The sequence below is a fragment of the Pinus tabuliformis genome, chromosome 2_2 (genome assembly GCF_031772625.1).
Source record: "Pinus tabuliformis cultivar Carrire ecotype Pingquan chromosome 2_2, CPIR1, whole genome shotgun sequence".
Taxonomy (NCBI): Eukaryota; Viridiplantae; Streptophyta; class Pinopsida; order Pinales; family Pinaceae; genus Pinus; species Pinus tabuliformis.
The window spans coordinates 928,228,516-928,252,176 of NC_142300.1; the positions used below are offsets into that span (position 1 = coordinate 928,228,516).

Below are 23,661 nucleotides of genomic sequence, written 5' to 3' on the forward strand. Positions count from 1 at the left end.
TCCCTGAGCCAGTCCTTGCAACTAAATTTCTTCAACTTGATCTATGATTTCGTGTTGTAGGCTTGCCTGCGACGGATCACTTTCTATCGACTTCAGCTCATTATCTAGAAAGATGATCCAGAAATCGTCAGTACCTTGGTATCTGCATGCCTCAATGGCAAGTTTCTCGCCTTTGATGACAAGTTGCATCATTGACCTTCGATCAAAGGATTCCGTGACATGTTCGACATCAACACATTTATTCACATCTCATGGATTGTACTGGGTACTTTGAGAGCCATTGACATCACTGGTGGTTTCTCTCACACTTGTTAACAGTTTACATCATTGACTGGTAATCAAGTGGTTTCTAGCATGTTCGACTTCAACACATTCATTCGCATGGATAGAATCGTACTTTTTTGGGAAGTAGAAATGAAGACCCTGGATCTAGTTTCCACAATCCAGGCTGCGAGGAATTTTGTATTAATTATATAATGGACTATTCATAAACAGATGGTTGCGTCCATACTGTGTCCACAGGAGTCTATATTTGTGATGTCTTACAACATCATTCCTGTATCAGAGCAGTAGTTAGTTTTCTAAGTCAGTTTTGATCTGAGTATGGGAATGCCTACCTTAGCGATGATATGATCTCATATTTATATCTTGCATTGAATATTTTTACAGGTTCCGACCGGGCTCTCCACAAGATGATCCTCGAAATGATAAAGTACTTCACTCTTCCTAAATGATAAATGAAATCCTCATCTACTACAGACTTCACACTTTAGGGGGAAATCTGTTACACAAAAATATCGTCACCATGATTATTTGCAGTCAGTATGGGTCTATCATCACTTGTACTGTCCTCCTAAGCAAGTCTCAGACCTCAGCTCTTCAAGTCAAGCTTTGAAAATGAGAGAAAGACATTGAAAATCAACAAAGCTCTGGTTCCGCAATTTCTCTCACTGTTGCCTGTGGTCCCGCACCTCCTGTTTACAAAAACTGTGGACCTGCCCGCTCTGTCCCTAAAGGAGCGGGTGCGGACCCCTGTCAAAGTCAAAAAGGCACAAGTTTATTCTAAAAAAGTCACTTTGGGTTAATTCTAGATGATTCTAGGAGGAATTTGGATGTGGATTGGCCGTTCTTAGGTGGTTCATGCATCCCAAAAGAGAAGGAGCTAATCCCTTGATGAGAGGAGCTATCCCTTTGAAGGAGGGCTTTATCCCTTTGAAGGAGGACCTAGTAACTTCCCTCCATTGCACTATAAATTAAGGCATTGGGCTGGTTGCTAGGGAGGTTAGAAGCTGAACATTTTTTAGGGTAAACGCTGGTGGAATTAAGACTTCCTAGTTAAGCTTGAGAGGAGAGATCACATACCTTTTTGGCTTCATTGGGAAGAGAGTGAAACTTGTCAAAGTAGAGGAGACTTCTTGTTGGACCCTGGGAGGAGCTTGTACAGCGTCAAGGCACAGGTTGTAAAGTTCTTCTTTGATTTGAATTAATACATCAGATTCATTTTTCTCAACAAATTGTCTTATGTCATTTGTTTCATGAATTCCTTGACTTTCATGTTAAATATGTTTTATGATATTGGCTTTTCAGGTGCTATTTAATTTGTTTGCTTGTTTGTGTTTGCAGATTTGCAACAAGGGAGCTCATTTGGATCTAAGGAGCAAGGATTCCACAAACTTGCATTGGACCCAAGGTATGCCTAAAACACTTGTTTTCCTTTGTTTATAAATGCATATTTAGAGAAAGATAGTTTATGATTGGCTTGCTTGTCATTAGGTCTCTTTAGATTCTAGGAAGGTCTATCTTGTCCCCAAGATCGACTCATTCCGTGTGACAGGGGGGAATGGCAATTTACTTCATGTATGGGACAAGAGCATGTCATCCTCTAATGTTGCAACTCAGTATCTTCACCAGCTTGATGAGAATTGTGCTGCAGTAAAATCCCTGGCATGGTGCCCTTTCCAGAGCAATCTTTTGGCATCTGGTGGAGGTAGCGCTGACCGCTGCATTAAGTTTTGGAATACTCATACAGGAGCTTGCCTAAATACCATTGACACTCACTCTCAAGTTTTCTCATTATTATGGAATAAGCATGAGCATGAGCTATTGAGTTCACATGGATTTAGCCAGAACCAACTGACCTTATGGAAATATCCATCTATGGTTAAGATAGCAGAGCTTACTGGTCACACTTCTAGAGTACTACATCTGGCAGAGGTATTCATTCTATTGATCTATCACTAAATGGGTTTGTGCTAATAGTCTTAGCCTTTTTGCTGATAGTCTTTCCTTTGTTTTGTATTTTTAGAGTCTAGATGGGTACACTATTGCATCGGCTACAGGAGATGAGACTCTTAGGTTTTGGCAAGTATTTGGAGCTCCTAATACCTTAAAGAGGACCAAGAGTAAAGATGTGACTGGTGCTTTTAACATGTATCTCACGCATATCTGTTAAGCAAATTTTCCTCCTTCAGGAATGGGCACAGGGGTATTATCTACTCAAATGGATTTAGCCAGAACCAGCTGACAGTCTTAGCCTTTTTGCTGATAGTCTTTCCTTTGTTTTGTATTTTCAGAGTCCAGATGGGTACACTATTGCATCGTCTGAAGGATATGAGACTCTTAGTTTTTGGCAAGTATTTGGAGCTCCTGATACCTTAAACAGGACCAAGAGTAAAGATGCGGCTAGTGCTTTTAACATGTATCTCACGCATATCCGTTAAGCAGATTTTCCTCCTTCAGGAATGGGCACAAGGGTATTATCTTCTCACATGGATTTAGCCAGAACCAACTAACCTTATGGAAATATCCATATATGGTTAAGATAAGAGAGATTTACAGGTCACACGTCTAGAGTGTTGCATCTGGGAGAGGTATTCATTCTATTGATCTATCGCTAAATGGATTTTGTGTTGAAAGTCTTTGTTTTTGTGCTGACAGTCTTTCCTTTGTTTTTGTGTTGACACAATGACAATATTTCCTTTGTATTTGGTAAGTCTTTGGAGCTCTTGATACCTTAAAGAGGACCAAGAGTAAAGATGCGGTTGGTGCTTTAAACATGTATTTCAAGCAGATTTGTTAAGAAGATTTTCCGCTTCAGGAATGAGCACATGGGTATTATCTGCGGTATAATAATAATTTCTTGCATTCAAAATATTATAAATAAAGAATATATTGTAAGCCTATCTTGTTTAAAATAACTGTTTTTCCTTCTTTATACCAATTTTCTAACCATTTATGAATTCATTTTTAGTGTATCAAGAGGTTTGTGATTTGTACAGGGAGATGTTGTTCTGGACATGTAAAAGTCTGACATGGAAAGGGTAATCTTCTGATGTAAGAGTAGTGAATATACTCTGTACCATAGTGATTTTGTTGTAGGAATAAATTGTTACATTCCTTGCAATTCAAATAGGCATGGACTTATGTTATATTGAAGATGTTGTAAGTCTATCTTGCTTATCATATCTATTTTTCCTTTTAATCCAGTTCCCTGACCATTCATGAATTCATTTAATTTATTTAGAGGTTTGTACAGAGAGACATATTAAACAACCAAAATCATGTTCATGTATTAGGTATAGTAGTGAAGGATTGCATTGAAGAATTTGACCATTTTTTCTTTTCAGTTGAGTAAAGGACTACTTATCAAGTAAGAAGAGTGAATGTGATGTTCCGAAAACTGTTCAGTGTTGGATAAATCCTTCATCCAACCCCAGTTTACAACTTTTTCTTTATATATTGAACTTACAATGTTACACTTCCATGTTAGTTTCATGTTTCGTTTTGGGTTTTTTGTCTCTTAATGCTTGTAATGGATAGATTTTGATATTTGAGCAAACGACCCAGGTTGGGATTGAGAATTGGACAAGTTACAAATCCTCCCTTGTCTCTGAATGGGTTTCTCTTGGAGTCAAGATGATTGAGATCCACTGCTATATCTATCTCTGTAGGGGTTCTGCCTTTTTTTCACCTAGATAATTTTTCTTTTAAGAAATACTGCTTATAGAAAAGTTGCTACCCTAGGATGTATCTATGTCGTCAATCACTTACGACTTGCAACTGGCCTCAACCATGGAACATTGGTCTCTACCTTAATTCAAGCCCAAGCCTTGAGTACCTCACTGCTTGCCCTAGGACCACACTCCTGTGGGATGTTAGGATGTTACCTAGATAATTAAAAATTGACAGTTGCTGATTTTAACATTTGTATTTTATTTTTAACTTTCATATCCTTATTTACAGTCTGCGGAGTGAACTTTGGATGCCCCTGAGCTTGTGGATGATTATTACTTGAATCTGTTGGACTGGAGTGCCAATAACGTTTTATCGATAACCCTCAGCAATACGGTGTATTTATGGGATGCCTCCAAGAGCACAACTTCTGAGCTCCTGACAGTCGATGATGATGTTGGTCAAATAACCAGTGTTAAATGGGCACCTGATGGAAGACATATTGGTGTTGGCTTGACTAATTCTGTTGTACAGCTATGGGATTCTACATCTAATAGACATGTAGATTAAATTAATTTTTGTTCTCATATTTTCAATTTCATTATTTGTTTCTAGATGCAATCTCATTCACTTGGTAATGTTTTTCAATGAACACAGCTCAGAGCCTTGAAAGGTCACCAATCCCGTGTAGGTGTGCTTGTTTGGAATGGTCATATTTTTAAAACTGGTGGCCTTGATGGTTTAATATTTAATCATGATGTCTGCATCTATGATTCCATTGTTCAAACATACAGAGGACATGTGCAAGAAGTGTGTGGTTTGAAATGGTCTATGTCTAGCCAACAACTTGCAAGTGGGGGGAATGACAATTTACTTCATGTATGGGACAAGAGCATGTCATCCTCTAATGCTGCAACTCAGTATCTTCACCGGCTTGATGAGCATTGTGCTACAGTAAAAGCCTTGGCATGGTTCCCTTTCCAGAGAAATCTTTTGGCATCTGGTGGAGGTAGTGCTGACCACTACATTAAGTTTTGGAATACTCATACAGGAGCTTGCCTAAATACCGTTGACACTGACTCTCAAGTTTTCTCATTATTATGGAATAAGCATGAGCGTGAGCTATGGAGTTCACATGGATTTAGCCAAAACCAACTGACCTTATGGAGATATCCATCTATGGTTAAGATAGCAAAGCTTACTAGTCACACGTCTAGAGTACTACATCTGGCATAGGTATTCATTCTATTGATCTATCGCTAAATGGGTTTGTGCTGACAGTCTTAGCCTTTTTGCTAACAATATTTCCTTTGTTTTTTATTTTCAGAGTCCAGATGGGTACACTGTTGCATCGGCTGTAGGAGATGAGACTCTTATGTTTTGGCAAGTCTTTGGAGCTCTTGATACCTTAAAGAAGACCAAGAGTAAAGATGCGGTTGGTGCTTTTAACATGTATCTCATGCATATCCGTTAAGTAGATTTTCCTCCTTTAGGAATGAGCATAGGGGTATTATCTGCTCACATGGATTTAGCCAGAACCAGCTGACCTTATGGAAATATCCATATATGGTTAAGATAAGAGAGCTTTATAGGTCACATGTCTAGATTGCTCCATCTGGCAAAGGTATTCATTCTATTGATCTATCGCTAAATGGATTTTGTGTTGAAAGTTTTTGATTTTGTGCTGACAGTCTTTCCTTTGTTTTTGTTTTGACACAATGACAGCCTTTCCTTTGTATTTGGTAAGTCTTTGGAGCTCTTGATACCTTAAAGAGGACCAAGATTAAAGATGCGACTGGTGCTTTAACCATGTATTTCAAGCAGATTCGTTAAGCATATTTTCCGCTTCAGGAATGAGCACATGGGTATTATCTGTGGTATAATAATAATTTCTTGCATTCAAAATATTATAAATAAAGAAGATACTGTAAGCCTATCTTGTTTAACATAATTGTTTTTCCTTCTTTATACCATTTCTCTAACCATTCATGAATTCATTTTTAGTGTATCAAGAGGTTTGTGATTTGTACATGGAGATGTCATTCTGGACATGTACAAGTCTGACATGGAAAGGGTAATCTTCTCAGGTAAGAGTAGCGAATATACTCTGTACCATAGTGATTTTGTTGTAGGAATAAATTGTTACATTCCTTGCAATTCAAATAGGCATGGACTTATGTTATATTGAAGATATTGTAAGTTTATATTGCTTATGACATATGTTTTTCCTTTTCATTCCAGTTCTCTGACCATTCATGAATTCATTTAGTTTATTTAGAGGTTTGTACAGAGGGGCATATTAAACAACCAAAAGCATGTTCATGTATTAGGTATAGTAGTGAAGGATTGCATTGAATAATTTGACCATTTTTTCTTTTCAGTTGAGTAAAGGACTACTTCTCAGGTAAGAAGAGTGAATGTGATGTTCTGAAAACTATTCAGTGTTGGCTAAGCAATTGTTACTGCAGATATCTATTTCCACAGGATCTGTATTTGGCTCTAACTGGAACATATAGCCTAGCTCGTATACATGGGTATGTTGAACATGTCTTTTGGAAATTTAAATCTCGATGAGGGATAGCAACAACCCGAGTATAAATTATTTTTCACCCTACTCAAATAGCCAACAATTGAGGTTGTTCAAAACTTTCTCCCGTTCTTTTGGCGAGCTTCCAAATCATTGTGAGAGTCATTTTTCTCTCTGTTGTCTCTATAATTGCTCTTTATTCATCTTTTTTCTCTTTTCCCAGAAGAAAACCATGAAATTTCTGAGTATCCACAAGTTGTTCCAGAAGGTCCTTGTCCCAGTTTATCTTTAAAATCTTTGATCAAAAGATAGATATTCTGATCCCCAAAAGGGCCATTTTAATTTTTCTCTCACAGTAAAGCAATGTGTAAGTCACTATAAGAAATATCTGGGTATTGAGTGCTCTCTTTTTATTTAGCTTTGATTGGGTTTGAAGATTATGATTGTGTACTTCATTGCTTAATGTTCATTTGTTTATGGGACAAGAGATCCACTTTGATACAGTGATTTGACTGCCAAAATGTTAAAGTATTACATATATATATATATATATAAATATAGATATATATATATATATATCTATATATATATATATATATATATATATATATATATATATAAATATAGATATATATATATATATATATCTATATATATATATATATATATATATATATATATATATATATATATATATATATATATATATATATATATACATATTATTCTATTTTTTTAATTTCCTTTTCTTGATAAGAGAAAAAAGATGTTCTTAACAATTAAACCCAGTCAATAAGCTAACACCATACATATTTATACCATTTATAGTGAGTAAATGATCATTACTAATAGTATAAAGAAACATTACAAGTACCACAAAAAAGAACATTATCAAATGGAGATGATATTATGAGGTTGTGCAATGTTATCCCAATGACAACGAGTCTACTCGCCATGGCTGTGTGAATGACAATAGCCTATGAGAACTTGATTTATGGTTTGAAACTTACCTTGTATTTTCACTAGTATTCATGACATTTTTGGGCTTTGAATGGGAACAAACAGTGCTACCAACCAAAAATAGAGATGGTATCATCATTAAAAATTATGTTTATATTAAAGAGTAGATTGATTTTGTTTTTGAGCCATTTTTATATTGAGAGTTTAATAAGTTTGCAGAATTTTAATTTTATTTCAATTATTAATTATTATAAAGATGGTAGGGGTTTTTATTATAAATAAAGTAAAATGACTCTACTATTGCATTTGCAGGTGCTCCGGGGAATCAGGCAAGGCAAGGAAAGTGATAATGAAGAAATACTAAGAGTGCACACATTTCTATTTCAGGTACGCACTACATTTATTTTATTTTATTTCAGTAAGTAGCTCTCTTGGAAATGGTTGAGCAATGGTATAAAACTTGTCTTACAAGAATTTATTATTTTATTCTTAACGGGAAGAAGGATGGGTGGTTTGGTGTGCCTCCAAGAAACGATTAACTACCCAAAAAAAAGCTAGTGATAGAGACTTCTCTACAACTTCAGCTTGCTATGAAGTCGATCATAATAGTTCATTACTTGAATTAGATTCATTGGATATGAAGCTTCCTTGGGAACTAGATCACCACCAATTTGGATACCAATTGCAGCAATTCTCGGGCTGCAAACAAGAGATGGAGCCAACTCGAATTGTGAAAGCCAGTAGTGGAGAAGATAATTTTGTAGGTCACCAATAGATTGAGAATTGGCCTATATCATGTTGCTAGGACCTGTGTCAATTTTCCATCTTTTGTAAAACCTTCATGAAGACAGAATTGCCAATCAATTGTAGATTCAAATGCATATACATTATTACAATTCTTTGTTATCAAGGAAGCTAATTCCAATTATACAAGGGTCTTGAAATTGTGGTTTAACAACTGGATATGAATTTAATTTCCACCATTTAATGTGATTGAAGCTTTGAATTTATATGTTAGAGAGTAAACCCTCTTGTAGGATGGAGAAATCTATAACATTTTTCTTTTTCCTCGTAATATGTCTTAAAATGAAGTTCCAATTGAGGATCTTGCATGCTCAAATGACATGAATGCATTTTTAGAAAATATAAGTGTGTTGCCTTATTATTTTCAACGTTGCTTTCGAGAATTGTTTTTTCATTTAGATTTAAACTGACTTTGTTGTTAGCTTTAAAAATACTGGATTTATTTATTTTTTATTCTGTTGGTATCCATAAAAAACAGAGATTTAAGGTAATTAAAATCACTATTTGGGAACTTTGAATGTTGAAACCACCTTAAAAGAACATTTAAAATGATTTTATTTATTTTTTTAAAATATTTTTTTATATTGCCTCTAAAGAGACAATAGTTTGAATTATGGACATATAGTCTCTATAGAGACAATATGTTTTTAATCTTAGTTATTATCTCTGAAAACACAAAAATGTAATTGTCTCTAAAGAGACAAAAATGAAAGTGTCTCTACAAAGACAAATGAAATTGTCTCTAGAGAGACAAATGAAATTGTCTCTTAATAGACAATAATTCTTGTCTTTATAGAGACAATAATAATATGTGTTCTATATTGTCTTTATAGAGACAAATTTTTGAGACATTAAATTTTGAGACACCCACTTAAAGACAATATTTAAGACAATACACAAGCTTATTTTTGTCTTAAGTTAAGACAATTGACTCAAATATTGTCTTAAAACCCCCCTACATGTAGTAGTGCTAGTATGTGATGCTTAGTTTAAATATAGTTAAACTGAAATAAAAAACAATGAAGAATTAAAATTGCATATGTCTAATTTGTCAATAACAAGACAATTGAATTTAGGCAAGAAAATGTAGTAGCCTTCGATGCAGGAGCATTGGCTCAGAAACATCATTGTATTTTAGTTGACTTAAGGGGTCTTGTGTTTTCAAGGAAGTTGGATTCCTATGTATGTAATTATTAATGTTTTGAGTGGTTAAAGTAGGAATTAATTAGATAAGTGTGAGGATATTTGTAAATGCTCTCGAATGTAGGAGAACATGAGTGATTAATGATGATGAGAGAGTTGGAAATCAATTGTAACTCTTATAGGTCTCATGATTTGAGGAACTAGAGAGGATTCTTAGGGATAACTAGAGTTAAAAGTGGACTTAGAGGATATTCAGGAGTTAGTTCAGCAAATCAAGGATCTGAACCAGAATTAGTTCAACAGAACCTTTTGTATAAATGTAAGCCTAAAAGGCACAGTCAGTCAGTAGTTAGTGAGTCAGTCAGTTAGATTGTAATCCTATGGGCAGGAGAAGAAAGGCCACTGATATAGAAGATCAGGTCGAGAAGGAATTCTCTGTGTAAATATTTGTTTATTTATACAAACAACTCAATTCTGAGTTTCCGTGTGTGTGTGGAGTAATTCAATGATAATCTGTGTGTGAACTTGAGTATTCTATGTAACAGAGGTTGCAAGCGAAGTTCGGCAAGATACAGAAAAGGAAGAACGAATAGAAGAATCCTAATGGATCATTTGAATCCATTCGAAGGATCATAGTCAAGATTCTGGAGTGGCTATGTTAAAAACTCATAGAGCTAAGCTCAGGAGGGAGTCGCACAATAGAATAGCGGAAGGAACAGAAACCCTGAAGAAACCCAACACCACAGAAGAACATTACAGAATTAGCGTGAAAACCAAGTGAAGAGAAGAGCGAAGAAGTGAAGTGTCAATGCACAGTAACTGTTGGATCTAGAAAATCAACGGATGAGATTTGTTCATGATGGGCGGCCAGGATTAAGTCACATAAGATGGAGCTAAGATATGAACAGCGGAGATTCAGTCTAAGTACTGGAGGAAGGTGAAAGGAAATAATCGATCTGGACCGTCAGATTGACATGGTGGATCGATGGTGATCAGTAGACTAGCGGGAGTAGGAGAGAGTGGAAGTCCTTGAGCCTGGTTGAAGTGCCACAGTAAATCCTAACTGTCGATCCCACAGTCAATGCTTACGTCATAGTCAACTACGGGGGTTAAGAGTTGGTTAAACCATATGCTAGATGAAGGGACATAGACCAGAAGATTGGATGGCTTCTGTTATCCAATGGATATCAAGTTTTAAGTTGATCAGACGATAGTCTTAAACTTGAACCCGAACATTTATAAATCGCAATCTAAAGTCCTATCGGCTTCGAAAGGGTGGCTAAACGTAGCACAAGCTTCTTGTGCGATGTTGCGACAATCGTCGGATCAAGAACCAGATAGACGACAAAGATTTAATCGCAAGGCGCGTTTGGTAAAAGAGTTTGGTCGGCGATAGACCCAGATTTGTGATATTGCGATGAGCCAAGATTTGCGATGTTGCGATGGACTATGGATCGTCAGATCAAAGGGTTGATCGATCGGCGGAGATTAACTATCGTATTTCATAGGAATTAAGTGCTGGAAGATTGTGGAAAATATGATGTGCGATGAACCAAGAATACAATGAAGCATCTACAGTTGGATCATGAAGTTGATCAATGGCAGAGATTGAAGAACAATGGTTTTGTTGAGTTAGAAGGTTCCGCAGCAAAAGATTTCCAAAGGGTCAAACTAGAGTTAGTTGTTAACTCGTCCTGCATGAGATTAGTTAAGGCCCCTTAAACCTTAATGTTATGAAGGTTTGACGAGGCAGGTCATTGAAAGTCCTGTGATAAACAAGATTATGCATTTTATATGCATACTGTGGGTGTTTGCAGGTTTTTCCTTCGTCAAATTGGTATTAAAGCAGAATCAGGAAATTATGTGTTATGTTTTAAAGATGTGTATACAAGCATGAGGAGATCAGGTTATTTGAATCTGATAAGTAGAAGGCATGAGATAAGATGAGAGTAAGTGATACTCTTAAGAAGAGATTGCAGAAGCATAAGGAAAGCACAATGATGTTTGTTTTCTTGAGGAAAGTGGAGGTTCACTCAAATGTGAAGAATGGATGGGGATTGCTTGTGAAGCCATGCAGGTATTGTTTATTTAACTCTGGTTTGAGTTTTGCAAGTTAAAGACAGAGTAAGGATTGATAGAAGCAGATAGACAAGGAAGGTTTTATGTGTTCTAAAGAACAAAGTGAATGAAAAGTGGCAGTGAACCTGAAGAATCCAACTGAAGGTTGGACAGAGAGGATAAGAGTGTTCTAAGAAAGGAGCTGAGCAGAAGCATTTTAAGCTAACAGCAGTTAGTGAAGCATCTCAGCAACAAGATCACAGCCTGAAGAGCGGTGATAAAGGAAGACAACAAGTGAAGCTGAGAAGACCGTAGCAACCTAGAGCAAGGAGTGCTCAATTGGTTCCACAGGAAAGAACCAGGGAAATGTTAAAAGACTGAGATCAGAGGAGAGAATCTTAGTGAAGCATATGTAGCAAGAAGGAGACTTGTTACTGCAGAGGTATTGTTGCAGCTCACAAAGGAAAATTCCACAAAGGATGTGGGGAGAATTTCTAAGAGATGAAAAAAGTTGGTAAAAGTTTTTGAGTGAAAGAAGAGGTGGTCAAAACCTAGTATTTCATTTGTGATTGAAGTACAAGAGGACAGTGTGTTCTTAGAAGGTGCAAATGAGTTGAAGCCTAAAGGAGTAGAGAGAAGTTCTCAAAGAGGTTCCAGAGATAGAGAACCAAGGGTTTGCCAAAAGACCAAGTACAGATGAAAGCTTGGTGAGGTAAGAGGTAGCAGGGAGGACTTGCTGTTGTAGAGGCTTTAATGTAACTCATAGTGAGTGAGTGAGGAACTCATGAAGATAGAGAAGAATATGACTACTAATAGTCATAACAGAGATAACAGAGGTTCTGAGGAAGACCACAACAGAAGAAAATTGAAGAAGGAGGATGCCAAAGCAAATGGAAAGAGAATGAGTTAAGAGGAAATTGACAAGTAAATTGCAGAGATGAAAGAAAAACTCAGTGTATTAATGATGATACTTGAGGGAAGCCAAAGAATAGGATGGGTTTTGAAGAAAAATCCAGTGAAGTGGCATAATTTACAAATAAGGCTACAACAGAGGCAAGTGAAGAGCCTGGTGGAAGAACTCAGAGAGGCTGAGTTGGAAATGGAAGTGTCCATTTGTGAACCAGATCAAGATGAAGTTTTGGGTGAAGATGAAGACTTGAAGACTGAAACTTCAAGTGAGACTGAAGGGTCACATAATTCTAAATTTGATCATTTGTGTATGTTTGCAAGTGAAACATGTGAAGAAGGAAAATTTGTTGTATTGTCGTAAAGAAGGAAGAAGATAGGCAGAATCTAAATTCTATTCTGAAGGAAGATGAGATAGATAGGTCTCATGTAAATACCTGTACACAGTTGGGAACATGTTTTACTTTTCAGCATATTGCAAGGACTGAAAGCAAAGGAATTTCGACTCATGATGACGGCCAAAAGAAATAAGAAGTAGAGAAGGATATCAAGCAATCAAGTGAAGGACTTGATGAGACTGAAGGGAAGACCATTGAAATATTTATGAGTCATGTAGAGGACTCGAAACAATAGGAGCACTTGGTGATTGAATCATCAAATGAGATCATGAGGTCTTGTGGTTTTACAACTAACAAATTGTGTGTGAATGCAGGTTTTGCAGAAGACAAACCATTCTATGGAACTGTCTTGAATGAAGCTGAAATTTTCCAAGTAAAGTATGATGATGACTGTCTTTCAAATGAAGATCAAGTTGAGTTATTACGGTTGAAGGAGTTCATAAATACCTTGCTTGGTGGAGGAAATATCTTCAGTGGAGATGAGATAGTTATGTCTTATGATAAAGAATTTTCTATTGAGGAGGACAAAGAGGAATTGATTTTCTTAAATGGTCAAAGGAAGAGTGATGGACAAACATCTAAAACTATCACAGAGATGAAGGATCAGAATGAAGAAGTAGTGTCAACAAGAAGCTATACTTGTGAAAAAGAAGAAGATAGTGAGGATTGTACAGAGCTTTTGGGAGAAATTCCAAGTGAGATGGAAAATTTATGGCATGAGTTAAGTCTTTTGGAGGAAAGGCTAGAAACCCAAAAAGTAAGTGTTCAGGTTGTAAAATCAGAACTGAATGTGAATGAAGAAGTCCACTACAGTGGACAAGAGCAGGAAGAAAGCATTGAAGCAGATTGTGTGAAGGAGAGACTAGCTGACAGTCTCATGAATTCTTTTGAGAATTCAAATCAACATACTGATGTGTTGACAGAGGAGGAAGAATCATAGCAGCATACTGATGTGTTTCTAAAGGAAGAAAAGGTAATGAGGCCTTATATTTTTAATTCTGATAATTGTTTTATGATTACAGGATTTGTTGAAAATGAGACAGACATGTTTCAAATTGAGGAGTCAGTTTTAGAACTGAAGAAGACTGGAAGTTTCCAGGACAAACATCCTGATGAGGAAAAAGAAAAGCATGAAGATACTATGCTTGAAGAAGTTAAATTGATTGTTAGAATCAGTCAAGAATGTGAAGGAAAAATATTGAGGGTTGTCAAGGAAGAAGAAGGAAAATATGTTGGAATTGCTGAACAACATAGTGATGTATTTGAGGGGAATCAAGTACAAAGGACATTGAATGACAATTTACTTTTTGAAAGTAAATTTACAGATATTGAACAGAGGTTGTTTGGAAAACAACAAGAGGGTAAGGATGAAAGGGTGGCAGTAAGGATCCAACAACTTTAAATAGAATATAGTAAACATCAGTTTGAAGAGCTAGTGGACAGCAACAACAAACTAAAGAAAAGAGGAAGAGATAATAGTAAGTGGAAGAGTGCGTACCAGCCCAAGGATGTGTTGGAGATGGAGATTGAAACGTTATTGAAAATAATGATGAAGCAATCCATATGGAGAATATTGATAGCAATAGGAAGTATGATCAATCAGAACTTGAACCTGATTGACAATGAGAGGAAGATGAAACAAAAGACAACAGACATATAGCAACAGCAAAGGTACAAGGCATTTGGGCAGTTACAAACTAAAGTTTGGGACCTTAGAGGTAATCCTATCAACATATGAAGACACATGATTAGGAGATCATGGATGTTTTCTACTTTGGGAGTTTGATGCAGGAGCATTGGCTCAGAAACATCATTATATTTTAGTTGACTTAAGGGGTCTTGTGTTTTCAAGGAAGTTGGATTCCTATGTATGTAATTATTAATGTTTTGAGTGGTTAAAGTAGGAATTAATTAGATTAGTGTGAGGATATTTGTAAATTCTCTCGAATGTAGGAGAACATGAGTGATGAATGATGATGAGAGAGTTGGAAATTAATTGTAACTCTTATATGTCTCATGATTCGAGGAACTAGAGAGGATTCTTAGGGATAATTGGAGTTAAAAGTGGACTTAGAGGATATTCAGGAGTTAGTTCAGCAAATCAAGGATCTGAACCAGAATTAGTTCAACAGAACCTTTTGTATAAATGTAAGCCTAAAAGGCACAGTCAGTCAGTAGTTAGAGAAGTAGTTAGTGAGTCAGTTAGTCAGATTGTAAGCCTACGGGCAGGAGAAGAAAGGCCACTGATATAGAAGATCAGGTCAAGAAGGAATTCTCTGTGTAAATATTTTTTTATTAATACAAACAACTCAATTCTGAGTTTGCGTGTGTGTGTGGAGTAATTCAATGATAATCTCTGTGGAACTTGAGTATTCTGTGTAACAGAGGTTGCAGGTGGAGTTCAGCAAGATACAAAGAAGGAAGAAAAATATGAAGAATCCTAATGGATCATTTGAATCCATTCAAAGGATCACAGTCAAGATTCTGGAGTGGCTGTGTTAAAAACTCACAGAGTTAAGCTCGGGAGGGAGTCGCACAACGGAATAGTGGAAGGAACAGAAACCTTGAAGAAACCCAACACCACAGAAGAACATTATAGAATTGGTGTGAAAACCAAGTGAAGAGAAGAGCGAAGAAGTGAAGTGTCGACGCACAGTAACCATTGTATCTAGAAGATCAATAGACGAGATTTTTTCATGATGGGTGGCCAGGATTAAATGGCATAAGATGGAGCTAAGAAATGAATGACGGAGATTCAATATAAGTACTGGCAGAAGGTGAAAGGCGAGAATCGATCTGGACTATCAGATCGACATGGTGGATCGACGGTGATCAGTAGACTAGCGGGAGTAGGAGAGAGCGGAAGTCCTTGAGCCTGGTTGAAGTGTTGCAATAAATCCTAACCATCGATCCCAGAGTCAATGCTTACGTCATAGTCAAATACGGGGGTTGAGAGTTGGTTAAACCATATGCTAGATGAAGGGTCGCAGACTGGAAGATTGGATGGCTTTTGTTATCTAATGGATATCGGGTTTTAAGTTGATCGAACGATAGTCTTAAACCCGGACCTGAACATTTATAAATCGTAATCTAAAGTCCTATTGGCTCCGAAAGGGTGGCTAACCTTCTCATGCGATGTTGCAACAACCGTCGGATCAAGAACCAGATCGACGGTGAGATTTAATCGCAAATCGCTTTCGGTAAAAGATTTTGGTTAGCGATAGACCCAAATTTGCGATATTGCGATGAGCTGAGATTTGCGATGTTGCGATGGACTATGGATCGTCAGATCAAAGGGTTGATTGAACGGCGGAGGTTAACTCTCGCATTTTGTAGGAATTAAGTGCTAGCGTATTATGGAAACTGCGTTGTGTAATGAGCCGAGAATGCGATGAAGCGTCGACCATTGGATCGTGAAGTTGATCAATGGCAGAGATTGAAGAACAACAGTTTTGTTGAGTTAGAAGGTTCCGCGGCAAAAGATTTCCAAAGTGCCAGACTAGAGTTAGTTGTTAACTTGTTCTGCATGAGATTAGTTAAGGCCCCCTAAACCTTAATGTTATGACGGTTTGACCAAGCGGGTCATTGAAAGTCCTAGGATAAACGAGATTATGCATTTTATGTGCATATTGTGGGTGTTTGCAGTTTTTCCTGCGTCAGCCTTTGATGAATTTATTATTTATTATCTTTGTTCATGTTACCATTGATTGTAGTCATATTAATTTTGGATAGAGTTGCATTGTGAACTTGGTTTATTTCTTAAGTTACTAGTTTTTATATTGCCTATGTTAAATAGGTTATATATTAATGGTTGGATGTGTAATTTCTTGAATGCATGTGATATTTAAAAATTTATAAATACCTAAATGTCTACTTTAAGTAAATATTTTTATAAACACATACACTTGAAGTGGGTGACCACTACATCCACGAGAAAATCTAGGGTCGAGGCAGATCAACCCGAAGGCATCCACCACTACATCCACGAGAAAATCTAGGAATATCAACCTGAAGGGATCTACCTACCAAACAAGCGAGGCCTAACCCCAAGGGCGTCGAGGAGATTTGACTCCGTGACCTCCCAACTAGCAAGATAATTAGCAACGAGAACTCACCAACTAAACTAACCCTTGGGGATTAAAGAATGATTATCATATACATAAATAATTGAGTTTGGTTTTATTAATTAAAAAAAATGCTTATTATTTTTTTTATCTAGATTTTAATTTGTATTATATTAATCTCATAAATATTTATTATAAACAATATATTTAATAAAAATATAAACACATATTCATAAAAAAATTAACATTAAATTAACTTTATAAACCATAAATTAATACTATTTTAAACCATAAATTAACATTAAAATGTAAATAATCGAAATGAAACAATTTATAAAAATTATGTAACTATGAAATCGTTGACTATGGTCGTATATATGGCTGAGGAATAGCAACATACCTCCACAATATGGAGAAATAATGATGAACGAGATAAAGGAGAAATAATAATGCCATAACAGTACCTGCATTCTTTTCCTATTGAGTGGCACTTCGATCAAGTTGGACAGCCATTAGAACTCTAACGAGAAGATCAATCAACGAAATTTTGCACTCAGATAAGTACTACTAACAATAAGCTGCATGCGACTTCTTAAATTGTTTTAGGCACATCATTTTCATGCAACCTGGTTCACTATTCCAAATTCAGAATGTTACAATGGATAAAACATTCTTTGTAAATGAAATTGAATTTCATTTAAAAATAGTTGTTGCTTGTAGAATCATAATTAAAAATTGATGTTGTGGCAAACATGCGTCACATTACAGTGTCGAACAATAAATCCTTGAGGTTTTTCAACCCCAGGTAATCAGCTGCTCGCAAAATCGTTAACCGTCTCTCGATTGTGAAGATTAAGGTAATCATAATCATCCCCCATGACTGAGTTACCTATAAACATCAATTAATAACCTTCTCCAAAGTTCCTGCGTTGAAAAAAAAATGACCGAATGATTCGACAAATTAATTTGACCGATTTGAGTCTCTCTGAAACGAAAAAAAAATCCCCCAGTCAATTTTAGTAAAATCATTCATCCCTGCTTAGCTCTGTTGATTATCGAACAAACGAGAAGCATCATCGCCAACCAAAACGGTATATAGGATAATTTCATCCTCTCGGCAAGCAGAGGCTAAGCCGCTCATAATTGAAAATAGATAATCTGGGGATGAAAATGAAAAAGAGAATTACTGAAATGATTTCATTCAAGCGTGGTTGGAATAAGTGCTAGATTTGGAACTCATGTACCGACTAATAAAGGAAACCATGATATTTCATGCACTAGTGGTATAAAAGTTCGTATTCAAACTGAGAGAGAAAGGTCGGGTTTAAGTGCTTTCTTGTTGTTATGCAACTCACTATTTTTACCAAACAAAACTCACACACCCCTAAAAAGCTTTAGGAAGCGGTTATTATCACTGGTAGATTGAAAGCATAATTGCACCTTTCTATTCGGAATTAATAGAGAAAAGCTCCTCGTCCACTTTTGTTTCCCTTTCAAACCATATTTTTATACCTAGAGATAATTCAATAATAAATCGATAATGGTTATCCTAATGTGGATAATGGCTATCCTAATGGATAGACTTATAGAAGAAGTTAGTGGATAATGATAATCTCTTCCCTGCGCGTAATGATAAGGGACGTTGATGCTTAAAAGAGAAAGCAGGTAAGGATTAAAACACCTAGAGATCCCCAACAACGATTTTCTTAAGGATTCCAAGACCTTCAAGATTGCTCGGCTCTGTGATGGCTAAATGTGTTCAACTATTGAGAAACCGATCAATTTAATGGTTATAGACATACCACTGATTCAAAGGCATAATTCCTCTTGCTGGTCATTCGCCAAGTTCCACGGGTAATGTGGACATCATAATTTCCATGAGAGAAGTCGTGTCTGACTTTCTCGTACTAATCAGTTCCATTGGCCGCAATGAAGTTAAACCCTGTGAGCTTGCACACCTCACAGAGTCTATGTTTCAGTTACTGGTCATGCAAACTACTTTTCTCGAGTAACTAGAAATTGTTCGTCAAGGTAAAGCTCTGACTGGATTTTTGTTGCGAGATTATGTTGTTAAGACTCGCCTGAAATCTTTGTGTCATATGCAATTGTTTTTTTTCCTCTCTGTTTGAATGGATATAACGTATTTTTGACCATTTTAGGTGAGCACAACTATATGTCGAACCGTTCCATCAATCTGCGATTGGAGGAAGGGTGCACAATAAAGTAACCCTTATGATCGTGTGGAGGTTACATAAAGGCGAGTAAGAAATAAATCCGTATCTCGAGATTTTTTGGCATATGGAGACCAAACATAGCAATTAGTCGGTCATAGTATACCAAACTTATGGTTTGGGTACTGCATATTAGCGGTCATAGTGAATTGCATTGATTGGAAATTCACGACAAGTAAGGTTAACTCATGGCTAGATTTAATTTTAATTGCTGTCTATTTAGGATGTGGTTAACCTAGCTGAGGTCGAAAGGTTATATGTTTTAATTGTCACACAATTGACATCTTTAAGGTGGTCAAATATCAACTCTATGAAAATGTTTGAATCACTTTTTTTTATTAGCATGATATGAAAATCCTATGTAGTATTGGGATGGGAGACTTACAAAGCCACAACCACGCCGGGAATTATATATATTTTGGGGTAATGACATTTGGAAATGACCGAATATGCCAGAGTGGGAGAATTACCATGTGAACTAAGAAGATGTAAAACTGCACTAAATGGATCGAGATGAGTTGTGTAATTTGGGTAAGAGACTAGGATATGATGTGTAAGGTAAAAATATATATGCTTTACCCATAATAAACCAAAATTTAGATATTTAGAGTCGAGTTTAAGGAATAAGCAAGGTTGGAATAAATCCTTTCTTTTTAACTTGAGTTTCTCGAGTCCAAATATGGTATTTTCATACACCATGGTAGATAGTTATAGTAGCTTTGTGGGAAAAAGAAGCTGGAAAAGTTATATGGGAATAAATAATTGTGCAAGCAGTGATGTGGTGGAATTGAGAGTAATATAAAGAAGTAACAACAATCAATATGTTGATTAGTTTCCATAAGTAGAAATGGACAAATTGTGTTGGGAATTATGTGGAAAGTAAATTTTTATTTCATTATATATCCCCCAAAACTTAAGTTATTGTTGAATGCTCTTGGGAGGGGGCAAGGACTCTAGACCATGATGTAAAAGTGGTTTAAAATACTTATACATGATAGATCTTGTTTTAAATGTTCATACTTGAGCTTGATGAATGAACACATTGAAAGGTATGACTATTTTATTAAAAATTTGGATGAGGAATTCTAGTGGTGTGGTCATCATATACATGTAAATATTAGGAGTAATGAAAAAAAAGCGCTGAATACTATGTTTTATTGTAAGTCTCTTCTACCATACCATCGCCATATTAATTTACTCATATTAAAACTAAATTATGACTTGCATGATTGCTATGCGTAGTATAATCAAGGAGATAGCTTAATATAATGAATATTATACTTATACGAGGTCTTAAGGGAAGAAAGGTGAACTCCTATGAGGTAAATGGAAAACAAAAATGATAAAATGACAAATGTCATTTCCATAGATCATGGTCAAACAAAGAGAGATTAAAATAAAAGCATAAATTTGTCGAAATTGATGGTTAATTAAGTAGGTTCCATCCTAGAACAAATTTTGAAGATTTTACTCATGAAAGACAAGTCCTCGTATGAAGTAAGAGACTATGTAATTTTATTATTGTCTTTTGATTTAATATTGTTGTGTTGATTGATGCACCTATAGATAATGATGCAATTCATTTTTTGATATGGTTTGTCAATGGATAAATCATTTAATTCACCCTTAGTAGAAAAATGCTCCAAATATACAGTATTGGAGGGAACTAAACCTTATATTCATATATTCACTCTCAATATGCGAAATTAATTGGACATGCATAGTTTGGAACCTACAGGTTTCATTGGGTAAATCTATCTCAAAAATTATAACTAAAGTATATAAGAAGCACAAATTATATTCCAATCTAGATGGAACTAGGGTCAGAGTTATGAAGGAAATGCACAAATGCAGTACAACTCACTGTATGCATGTGGGAGGAGACATCATACATTAATAAATTATGGCTCTAATTAGAAGGTCAACGGGACTGACACCAAAAGTACATTTAGTGTAAATACATAGTGTGAGTGTAAGAGAAACTCCTGGTGCTTCTCAGTTAATAGAAAAAAGACAGTACTAAGCTTAAAGAGAATATTCTCCAAGGCTCACTCAAAGTCTAATGTGAAAGAAATTTTGCAACTTAAAGCAACCACAAACTCCACAACCTTAATGGACACATCCATTCATATATAGATGGGGTTTTGTTAATATCTCACAAATAAGAACCTTTCAAAAAGATGCTTTCAGTAGAATAATTGAAGATCTTACAAATGTACTTCTTACGGAAAGTGATAAGGTAAAAATGGTTAGTGTGTTTCTACTTTAAATGAATAAAGTATACTTGAAGATTAGATATGGTGGTGCTTGATGCATTAGAGAAATTCAAAGTAGCCTAATGACTAATAGGAATTCTACACTAGATTCGGAACATGACTGGTCCAAATTAATAAACCAATGTTTGGTAAATCATAAGTTTCACATTAATACAGCCTATGATAATCAAAGGATATTAGGTTGGTAGTAAAATAATGGAACATATAAAATGTTCTAAACAGGGAAGAAAGAGGATAAAAAATCATGCAACAACTTGTTGCTAAATTAAGAAGATGATGGCTAAGGTGGCACTGGTAATCAGGATTGTTGTGCACCAAAGATATTGGGTATCTAATAAATGGACAACCGTATAATATGAAATGCATATTGTAACACTATTTCCTATCCAAAAATCTTGAAGAAGTATGCCTGTCTGATTGCATTAATAGTGTTGTCTGGTTCTGAATAGGACAACATAACAAGTATTGCATAAATGGGAATTCATGTTAATGAATTGGATAATTGATAAATGAGTTATATTCTCTTTGTTTTTAGGGGATATTTAATGAGGTGTTAACATGTAAACACCCTAGGATCACACCCTGGTACACATAGTGCCTAAAAACTTAGAGGGTGTGGAATTGAAAACATTGTAACTTTCATTTATAACTCATGTATGGGAAATGTATGTATTTGCATACTCATTGTTAAATTTGTTTTAGACATACACTGAATTATTCATGGTCAACAAGGTGTTGCAAGAAGTGTGAAAAGAGCAACAGTAAATCATATGGCACGATTAGTTTAGTGGAGTACTTTTGAGTACCAAACAATTATTTTCTTGGTTAAAGACAAAGTTAAGGTTATTATTAGACTTCAAATATAACATTGAAGTCCATGCTAGACTAACTATCATAGTCAATAGTCTATGATTAAGAGGAGGTCGTATTCCATTGTTGTTAAAACATTGTCTAAGTGACAGATTTAATCCCAAAACTCAAAGTTATGGGTATGATAAAGTTGTAGTATGCATCATTACTTATATGATACTATTTTGCTGACATTGTACTGCAACCGCAAGACACATGAAAATGATTTGCTAAATAAAAGCACTTGAATACTTTGACATAACATTATTCACTGGTTGCATAAATTGAACATGTCCATGAAATTCCTCATTCTCCTATCGATAAACTGAGCATGGTTTGATCGACTTACCTAAAGGTAATATAAATAAATGAACCAATTTTTGGCATAATACTAACATGGTCAAAAACATGTGGATGAAGCATATGGCATGTAGGTGATGCTATGGACATTGATATTGAGTACACATGTACAGATGGTACTATGTACAATTGGTACATATGGTACTGGTATGGATGCATGTATTTCATGTATAGTGTGTGTGTGTGTGATGCACACTGTGTGCAGGTGCACATGGTAGAAGAGAAGGCACTGGGAGATTGCCTGGTAAGGCAACTGATCCAGAGTGCGTACAGAGGCAAGTCAAAGGTGGAAACTAAGGATTGGTATTGGAAAATAAGGATAAGTATCAGTGTTTTATGTCAGTTTTGTATGCAGGTGATTATGATTATGATCTATGAGGATTACAAGTGATCTATAATTGATGGGTACATATGCTTTTGATGGTTATGTGTGAGATAACCTGATATGATATTTTGTACATGTTGATTGGTCAAATGTGCTAGTTTGACTTGTTGTGACTAATGCAGGGAAATTGCAGGAAGCAATTGTTCGACAAGGACACAAATATATTGGAGGGATAAGAATTTCTTCCTATTATTTAAATAATATGGAATTGATGAATTAAAGCTAAACAGCGGGCAACGTTAACCCATAGTTGCTCATGTGACGAACAAAAATTGAGTTTTTGCATATGAAAATCTCTCATAAATTTGATTGAAACAAATGCACAAGCAACAATGGAAGGAGATTGTTGGTAGAACTCCTTTGTAACTGATGTATCAGAAGATCTAATTCAGATGGCAAGGCCTTGGGAACTTGAAAAATTCAGAAACAATTACCCGTGAACAAGGAAATAAATTGTAAGATGTAGTAATACACCGAGGACGGTGTAAATTTAAGGGGGGAAATATGTAACACCCCTCCGTTGTATGTAACACTCTATTGACCTAAGCTAAGAAAAGCTAGGTCTGATATGTAACAATGAAAGTAAATACTTTATTATTAAATAAAATAATTTAATCACTTGGAAAAGCGAGACACCAAGAGATGAGATTCTTGCCAAATCCCATTGGTGAATGGGAATGGATAATTATTTCATGATAAGACTTCTAGATCCAAATCTAGATAAGCTTAATGGATTTGGAGATAAATAT

At 35.7% G+C, this 23,661-nt stretch overlaps 1 pseudogene; it reads left to right on the forward strand.

Moving 5' to 3' along the window:
- The first annotated feature begins 1,872 nt into the window (after window positions 1–1,872).
- On the forward strand, window positions 1,873–5,425 carry LOC149196148 (cell division cycle 20.2, cofactor of APC complex-like; annotated as a pseudogene).
- The last annotated feature ends 18,236 nt before the right edge of the window (window positions 5,426–23,661 follow it).